This window comes from Apium graveolens, chromosome 4 (genome assembly GCF_009905375.1).
Source record: "Apium graveolens cultivar Ventura chromosome 4, ASM990537v1, whole genome shotgun sequence".
Classification (NCBI taxonomy): Eukaryota; Viridiplantae; Streptophyta; class Magnoliopsida; order Apiales; family Apiaceae; genus Apium; species Apium graveolens.
The window spans coordinates 107,232,206-107,242,589 of NC_133650.1; the positions used below are offsets into that span (position 1 = coordinate 107,232,206).

At 34.0% G+C, this 10,384-nt stretch overlaps 1 non-coding gene across 1 annotated transcript; it reads left to right on the forward strand.

The window, feature by feature from the left end:
- The first annotated feature begins 1,028 nt into the window (after window positions 1–1,028).
- On the forward strand, window positions 1,029–1,135 carry LOC141722888 (small nucleolar RNA R71). The gene has a single exon (XR_012575886.1). It is a non-coding gene; the product is annotated as a small nucleolar RNA R71 (small nucleolar RNA).
- The last annotated feature ends 9,249 nt before the right edge of the window (window positions 1,136–10,384 follow it).

The following is a 10,384-nucleotide window of genomic DNA, read 5'->3' on the forward strand; positions in this document are numbered from 1 at the left end:
TGCTTATCCAACTTCTACTTCTGCAGCCTCTTAGGAAAATGAGGTGGAGGATAGACCTGTTTCCCCCCTGTATTACCCTCAGGAGGAGTGTGTTCCACAATTTTCTTCATTGATTCCACCTCGGCATCCTTCTGCACCAGTTTTTCAGCCACAACTGCATTTTCTGAAACTCGAGATTTTTCAGGCTCTTCATCTTGCTAAATTTGGGGGCTTGTGACCTTTCCAGACCTCAAGGTGATGGCGTTCACTGTTCTTCAACTTCCCTCTTTCCTGGATTGGCTTTTGTATTACTAGAAAGCATTCTTGGTGGTCAATTCAATAAGGCATTAACAATTTTCCCTATTTGGTTCTCCAGATTCTTGATAGAAACAACCTGGCTTTGGCATATAAGAGCCTGGTTTTTGCACATAAGCCGCAACTCCTCTAATTCAGATTTTTCATTAGCAGATTGACTGACACTTCCATGCGGGTAGTGTTGAAGTTGGAGTTGTTATATTGGTGCATACTATTGCTGAAAACCAGGAGGATTGAATTGATTGGATCCAAACCGCTGATAAGGCTGTTGCACCGCATTCTGATTGTTGCTCCAGCTGAAGTTAGGATGATTTCAGTTGTCAAGATGATAAACGTCTGGAACTGGTTGCTGCGATATCTGAAAGTTGCTCACAAACTGAGATGATTCACTAGATATAGCGCATTGTTCTGTCGCACGCGAACCTGCACACAGCTCATAAACTTTCGTCCTCTAATGAACTCCATAGTTAGCCACCGAATCGATCTTCATAGATAACGCCTTTAGTTGAACAGTGATAGCCGTAGCTGTATCCACTTCAAGAATTCCTTCTACCTTGCTCAGTGGCAATCTCTGGGTTGGATACTGATATTCATTAGTAGCCATTAGTTCAATTAGATCATAAGCTTCATCGTAGCTCTTAGCCCATAAGGCTCAACCTGATGCTGCATCGAGCATGGGTCTGGACTGTGCTCCCAAACCATTATAAAAATAATTGATGATCATCCAATCAGGCATTTCATGATGAGGACACTTTCTAAGAATCTCCTTGTAACGCTCCCAAGCTTCATATAAAGATTCTCCTGATTGTTGCGCAAATTGAGTAAGAACATTCCTGATTGTAGCTATCTTTGCCATAGGGAAGAATTTAGTGAGAAACTTTTGAGCAAGATCTGCCCAAGTAGTAATCGAACCAGCTGGTAGAGAGTGTAACCAGCTCTTAGCCTTGTCCCTCAGAGAGAATGGGAATAGTCTTAGCTTCACAGCATCTTCAGAATCACCGTTGAACTTGAAGGTGTCGCAGAACTCAATAAAATCCCTAATGTGCATATTGGGATCTTCCGTTGGAGAACCCCTAAACTGGATTGAATTCTACACCCATTGAATTATGCCAGGCTTGATCTTAAGGGTATTAGCTGTGATAGCTAGCCTGACAATGCTAGATTGGATGTCATTGATCTTGGGTTGAGAAAAATCCATCAAGACTTTCGTTTGTGCTGCTGGATCTCCCATTGTAACGAGTACCTGAAACACAAACAAATAAACCGTGAAAGTAAAAGAATCCGAGTTAAGAAACTTTAAGACCACTGATGACAAGCACATAAACTAAAAATTAACAACATCGAGTCCCCGGCAACGGCGCAAAAAACTTGTTAGGGCGAAACACGCGCTATAATTCACGCAAGTATACGCGTTCACAAGTAGTATAAGATATAAATCAGATTCGTTCCCACAGAGACTGGTTTAGGTTAAGTTCAATTTATGCACCTATGTAACAATGTATGGTTAACGCTCAATGCTAAGACAATAACAAATTGGGATTGTTTATAACTAAGAATTAAACTAACAATTATAACTAAGAGAACAAGAATGGTTGAATTAATATATATGACAAACATGGGATCCTAACTTCATTAAATACTTCATTCAATAGCCTTTTTGTAACGCCCCCAAATCCGGGGTCAGAGGATTTGGTCGTCATTATAAAACCTCAATCCAAATTAACCTGTTACATCAATACATAAATGCGAGTGGAAGATATTTTTCATCTATGACCCCAATTAATCCAAGATCTTTTAAGGTTATAGTTCTAGAAATAAGAATTCCAAATTCCACCAATAAATTTTCACTTTCTTTCAAAACTGTTTTCAACAAATTCCAGATTCAAATCTAAACCCCCTAGTATAACTTCGAAAAGAAGTATACTAGGCCCAACTATAAAATACACAGCTATAATATAATATAATATAAACAACTTTATACAATAAAACTTACACTAGTGCGCAAACCCTGGACCAACCACCTTTCAAAAGCTTCTTCTTTGCTTCCTCAAATTTCTTTGCTAAACAGTGCAAGTTAATCCTCATCGGAGGTTAAATTTAAAAACAGGAAAGTATGAGCGAAAGAAATGCTCAGCAAGATCACAGTAATATATATATGGTCATTTTGATATTAAACTAACATCCGCAATAGCGCAGAACATTTTAAAATCATAATTACTGAAACATAAATTTATTAAAGAATCGGATAATTATTTCCCACTGTATTCAAAATTCTTTTTGATATTTTCGAGCGAAATGCTTTAGCAATACTTTAAAGCTTGATGAGAATAAAACTCGTAAAACCGTGTTTACGGAAATATCGTAAACAACATTAACAGGAAACAATGATTATGGAATGAATCATAAACTTTATTCAAAACCGAACTCTTGATATTAATACTCATTTTGTTGTCATATCAAATTAGATATCAATACGAACTTTGATGCTCACAACATCCCATACCGAAGTCAACATCAATCATCTGCATTAATACCACCTTTGACATTTAACAACAAACTAAATATCCACATCAAGAAGAAACTGAATCAAAACTGCATTTCACCTTTTATTCAAAACCAAAACACTTGATAAATCATTTATTCTATAAATATCAAAACAATATAATAATTTAGATTGGAATTCTCGAACAACGGTGTGTTACCGCCGGTGATTAGCCGCGGAGCAACACCAGTATGCCAAAGCATATCCAACTAAATAAATGGGACACCCAATGCACATATCGGCCTAAAGGTATTATATCCTGTATAATACCTAAATCTCGGCTGGACCGCCGCCACGGACTCTTACGCAATTTATGATCATCCAATCTTAAAACATTTTATTGAGAGGGGTCATAATACTCAACACCCTTATAAATTTTTATTACACCATTTACTTGGGCAGGAATACTCGCAAAACCAACTCATTTTTCTCAAAACCCAAAACATTTATAAATCCATTCATTTGATAAGTAAAATCACTTAGCTATTCTGAACATAGAATAGCAGAAGAGTACTTGCATAAACATAATCATTTAATTTAGCAATATGTAAAACATTTATCTATCTTGAACTGAGAATAGGGAAAGCAATACTTGCATAAGAGGATTTGAAATAAATTTTACTTGAATAATAAGTGATGATAGGGATACTTGCCTTTGGTTTTTAGAAGTTAGTCACACCCGTAATAACACACTTATCTCAGTCTGATATCTTATGACCTCACTGTCCTTCTATTTTGACAACTCACTAATATGTTGCTTCTGCGATTGCTAGAAGCCAGATATCCAGTATCATTCCATCTGGTCCTGATCATCTTCAAAAACTCGTATCTATAATTAGAAAATAATATTTTAATCGTCTAAACGATAATTACTCGACGAACTGCGCGTCAAAATCCTATCGTCTACCCATACGATAGCTCACACATAAAGAAGAAAGCCAAATACAAGACTATTAACCCACGTATGCACGTAATTCACATAGCATATAAACACATAACTCACGTATCACATAATTCATATAACACATGACTTGGTTTGTCAAAAGGTTCGACTCGGTACGTTTAACACTGAAATTGGGTCAAAAATATGATTTTTATGGGTAAACACGCGACTCAGAATTAACTTGCAAAACAAACGACCTTTCGAAACAAAAGGATTTGGGACTCGAAAGTATTTTTAATGAAAGTGAAATATTTTTCTGAGTCTATACGCGTTCGTTTCGTATTAAACGGACGAACGGTTTATTTATTATGAATAAAATAAGAATAAATAAATTAATAATAATATTAATTGATTTTAAATACCAAAATATAAATTTTAAAAGCTCAAAATAATTTTTAAATCATTATCTAGGAAATATCAAAATGAAAATGATTTTTCCATAATTTTTGGAATTACAATCAAATTAATACAAATTATATAAATAAACTGATTAATTATAAAAATAATTAATCAATTTAAATAAATAATAAATAAAATTTTGGATTTTTTTGAAAAATAATATAAGGAAATAATTTTTGGAATTTAAAATAATTTAGTTAATTAAAATAATTAACTAAATGAATTTTAGAATTAAAATAAATGATTGTTGAAAATGGAGATTGAATTTTGAATTAAATAAATTATTAAAAACACAGAAACAAACTTGTGGTTTTGGGGTGCAGCAGAAATGGATCAAAGGCGGGTTATATCCCGTGTCAGAAATCGGGTCGTGGATCCACTGAGAACAGGCGAAGAACTCGCCGGAAATAATGGCCGAATCCGGAGACTTCCCGACCGATTCCGGCATCCCGAACCCTGGAAAAACACCGCCTTTGAGTCCAGATTTTCACACCAACACGATCCTTATCGCTTCTACAGCCCAACAGAGACCAGAATCACGTCGTAATCAACTCGGAATCGCAGTTCCGATCTAAACGACGAAGAACACGACCATATTCCGGCCAACACCAAAACCTTAACCAAAATTAACGATTAATAGCTTAAATTAAAGCCCTGGATGTGTAAAATCTATCCACGCAAACCTAACTAACAACGTATTCATAGATAACCCAGAAAATTGAAAATAAAAATGGAAAAAATCAAAAATTCGATTTACACTATTCTGAACTGAAATAACCATGATTTAGAAGCAAAAAGATTCTAATAATCACGAAGAACATATTCATATAGTAAAAAATAATCAACAACCATTAAATAAAAACCCCCAAAATCGATTCAAGAACACTAAAAATCGAGTTTACCAGAAACTCAACCTCAGATTGCGATGTTGATATCAACAGAAAGGGCTTGAAACAAGGATTAATTCAGTATATAGAACGTTTGATTTGGTTTCCAGGATAGCCCAAAATCATCAATCAAAGTTCGGTTTAAGAATTATACCCCAAAAGTTGTTCTTGGTTCCTTTTTATTTTCTGATTTTTTTATGAAAATAAATAAATAAAATGAAAAATTCTACAGCTATTTATATTTACAGAATTTATATCCCCAAAATAATTTAAGGGTTCTTTTATCCCCGTATTTAAAATAATTAAGCCCCAAAATCATAATTACGGGGAATGATTTTAAAAGTAATAAAATATAAAATTCATATCAAAACTCCCCGAAAATTACGAATAATTCAAAAATGCAAAAATAATGGTTATTTGAAATACGAATAATTTTATAAGAATAAAAACAAGAATTTTTGTTCAATTTTACGTCCCGGTGGGGTCCCGGTCCGTTTATTTTTGAAAAACAGAAACGATTCTCAAATTAGCAGAAAATCCCGAAATCACATAAAATCCATTGAAACACACATAAAACGAGATAAAACGAGTAACTCAATAAAGACGCAAATAAGCACGCATCCAAATTACGGATCGATTCATTTAAAACATATAACCAGTATCCTATTGGATCATATCGGATCCGAAAATAGATTACTTAGCCGTTAAGTAACTATAAAAATGATACAATTTATACCAGATTTGGATGATTGTCAAAACCGAGCTTCTTATAAAACACCATATGAGAAAATAATGTAAAAAAATTCCGTCTTCCGATAATACGGGTTTTGTTGTTTTTTCAAAACCATTATCATATCGAAAATTTTACGCCGGGACGCGCACGGGTCAAACCGTACTCCGGGTTGAAAAAGTTAAAATACGGAAAATATCTGGAATTACCAGATTAGGTTATAAAGGAGTTTTCGGAAGAGTTTCGGGATGTAAAAACGCAAAAACGGTTGAAGTTGGACGATTCCCGACTTTATAAAATAGTTTTATAATTATTCAGAAATTAATTAATAAATCCATAAATTATTATAAAATCATACAACAGTCCAAAAATTACCAGAAAAATATCAAAATTATTTATATTTTATTTTGGACATATAAAAATTAGAATACTCAAAGAATATCATATATAAACATCCAAAACATCAACTCCAGTTACCAGATAATTCACTAAAATTCACAAAAAATTCACATAAATAATTCCAAATAATAATAATAATATTTGAAAATATGGGATATTACAATCTACCCCCCTTATAAGGATTCCGTCCTCGGAATCAGCAGAAGAAAACACTAAGGGTTTTGCTACCAACTTCCCAATCTTGCATATATAACTTCTCTCAAAATTCCAAATACCACTGAAATTCCTTATGCCACACAGTTATCACGGAAGCTTCACTCTGCACCTTGTTCCATTCACATCCTTTGACCAATTTCTCAATAGAATCACTTTTACTGATTGCGAGAAAGAAGAATAGAGAGAAAGATAGAGAGAAAGAAAAAGAAAGAGAGACAAAGAGAGAAATAAAAAAATAGACTGACTTTATTATATGCCACTGATATCTTAATCGCATTGCAATCCACTGTTGCTAGTGGTAATCCCATCACATAGCCTTATTTTGACTTGACCAAGATAACTCAGCTCAACTTGATTGGCATACCTTCGAATATTTCAGATGATAAAATCATGGAATTTCAAAGAGAAAAGAATTTTATAGCAAAACAGGACCAAAATCTGAATTTGTGAAAAAGTATTGTTGAAATAAAAGAATAACTGAGAGATCAATATGATCAAATGAACTTGGTATTGCGTGTCCAGATTAAGACACTACTACAGGTTGCTAACCTTCTTATAGTCACAACACACACAAGTGATACCGTCCCATCCAACTCCTATCACACAGACAGGTATACCTTGTGTCCCCTATAGTTAGGGTTGTTCATCTCAGTCAGAGTAAAGGAATATCAAAGGAATCTAAAATCAAATGAATAAAACAGAAAAGATTTCAAAGCTGATATTTCTGAAGGAAATGAAATCCAGAGAACAAAATTCTGGCATAAAATGACTAAACGAGTGTTAGGGAATATATCCTCTAATAGATACCCCTTTTGAGAGAGGTCAAAAGAAGTTATAGAAAGAGAAAGTATTGCCAAAGTCTCAATACTTATCTTCTATTTGAACTCTTCTGTTGACTCGTCACCCAATTCTAGACACTTCTTCATATTCCAAGGATATCAATAATCTTCATCATCGTCGAATCGTAGTAGCCTCGGAAGACTCCACAATAGAAGTTCATAACTGCCAGGAGTTTTGTCCAGCTCAACACAACCATCTCAAACGAATGCGCCTATCTTAACTTATTCGTTGGTAATATATCCAATAGTCCAACAGGAACTCGATATGAGCTCAAACGTCCTCACATAGCTATATACACTCCTACACACTCTCGTTTCTAGTTTACTATAACCTCGGCTCTGATACCAACCTGTAACGCCCCCAAATCCGGGGTCAGGGGATTTGGTTGTCACTATAAAACCTCAATCCAAATTAACCTGTTAAATCAATAAATAAATGCCAGCGGAAGATATTTATCATCTATGACCCCAATTAATCCAAGATCTTTTAAGGTTACAGTTCTAAAAACAAGAATTCCAAATTCCACAAATAAATTTTCACTTTCTTTTAAAACTCTTTTCTTCAAATTCCAGATTCAAAGATAAACCCCCTAGTATAACTTCGAAAAGAAGTATATTAGGCCCAACTATAAAATACACAACTATAATATAATATAATATAAATAACTTTATATAATAAAATATACACTAGTGCGCAAACCCTGGAACAACCACCTTTCAAAAGCTTCTTCTTTGCTTTCTCGAATTACGCGGCTAAATAGCGCAAGTTAATCCTCACAGGAGGTTAAATTTAAAAACAGGCAAGTATGAGAGAAAGAAATACTCAGCAAGATCACACTAATATATATATGGTCGTTTTGATATTAAACTGACATCTTCAATATCGCAGAACATTTTAAAATCATAATTGCCGAAACAAAAATTTATTAAAGAATCGGATAATTGTTTCCCACTGTATTCAAAATTCTTTTTCATATTTTCGAGCAAAATACTTCAGCAATACTTTAATTCTTGACGAGAATAAAACTCGTAAAACCGTGTTTACGGAAATATCATAAACAACATTAACAGGAAACAATGATTATGGAATGAATCATAAACTTTATTCAAAACCGAACTCTTGATATTAATACTCATTTTGTTGTCATATCAAATTAGATATCAATACGAAATTTGATGCTCACAACATCCCATACTGAAGTCAACATCAATCATCTGCATTAATACCACCTTTGATATTTAACAACAAACTAAATATCCACATCAAGCAGAAACTGAATCAAAACTGCATTTCACCTTTTATTCAAAACCAAAACACTTGATAAATCATTTATTATTTGATTATCAAAACAATATAATAATTTAGATTGGAATTCTCGAACAACGGTGTGTTGCCGCCGATGATCAGCCGCGGAGCAACACCGGTATGCCAAAGCATATCCAACTAAACAAATGGGGCACCCAAGGCACATATCGGCATAAAGGTATAAAGTCCTGTATAATACCTAAATCTCCGCTGGACCGCCGCCACGGCCTCTTACGCAATTTGTGATCATCCAATCTTAAAACGTTTTATTGAGAGGGGTCATAATACTCGACACCCTTATAAATTTTTATTCCTCCATTTACTTTGGTAGGAATACTCGCAAAACCAACTCATTTTTCTCAAAATCTAAAATATTTATAAATCCATTCATTTGATAAGTAAAACCACTTAGCTATTCTGAACATAGAATAGCAGAAGAGTACTTGCATAAAAAGAATCATTTAATTTAGCGATATGTAAAACATTTATCTATCTTTAACTGAGAATAGGGAAAATAATACTTGCATAAGAGGATTTAAAATAAATTTCACTTGAACAATAAGTGATGATAGGGATACTTGCCTTTGTTTTTTAGCAGTTAGTCACACCCGTAATAACATACTTATCTCAATCTAGCATCTCCTGACCTCGCTGTCCTTCTATTTTGACAACTCACCGATATGCTGCTTCTGCGATTGCTAGAAGCCAGATATCCAGTACCATTCCATCTGGTCCTGATCGTCTTGAAAGACTCGTATCTATAATTAGAAAATAATATTTTAATCGTCTAAATGATAATTACTCGACGAACTGCGCATCAAAATCCTATTGTCTACCCATACGATAGCCCACACATAAAGAAGACAGCCAAACACAAGACTATTGACCCACGTATGCACGTAATTCACATAACACGTAAACACATAACTCATGTATCACATAATTCATATAACACATGACTTGGTTTGTCAAAAGGTTCGACTCGGTACGTTTAAAGCTAAAATCGGGTCAAAAATATGATTTTTTTTGGTAAATACGCGACTCAGAATTAACTTGCAAAACAAGCGACCTTCCGAAACAAAAGGATTTGGGTATCGAAAATATTTTTAATGAAAGCGAAATATTTTTCTGAGTCTATACGCGTTCGTTTCGTATTAAATGGACGAACGATTTATTTATTATGAATAAAATAAGAATAAATCAATTAATAATAATATTAATTGATTTTAAATACCAAAATATAAATTTTAAAAGCTCAAAATAATTTTTAAATCATTATCTAGGAAAAATCAGAATTAAAATGATTTTTCCATAATTTTTGGAATTACAATCAAATTAATTTTTGGAATTTAAAATAAATTAGTTAATTAAAATAATTAACTAAATGAATTTAAAATTAAAATAAATGATTTTTGAAAATGGAGATTGAATTTTGAATTAAATAAATTAATAAAAACACAGAAACAGACTTTTGGTTTTGGAGTGCAGCAGAAATGAATCAAAGTCGGGTTATATCCCGGGTCAGAAACCGGGTCGTGGATCCGCTGAGAACAGGCGAAGAACTCGCCGGAAACAATGGCCGAATCCGGCGACTTCTCGGCCGATTCCGGCAACCCGAACCCTGGAAAAACACCGCATTTGAGTCCAGATTTTCACACCAACACGATCCCTATCGCTTCTACAGCCCAACAGAGACCATAATCACGTCGTAATCAACTCGGAATCGCAGTTCCGATCCAAACAACGAAGAACACGGCCCTATTCCGGCCAACACCAAAATCTTAACCAAATTTAATGATTAATAGCTTAAATTAAAGCCCTGGATGTGT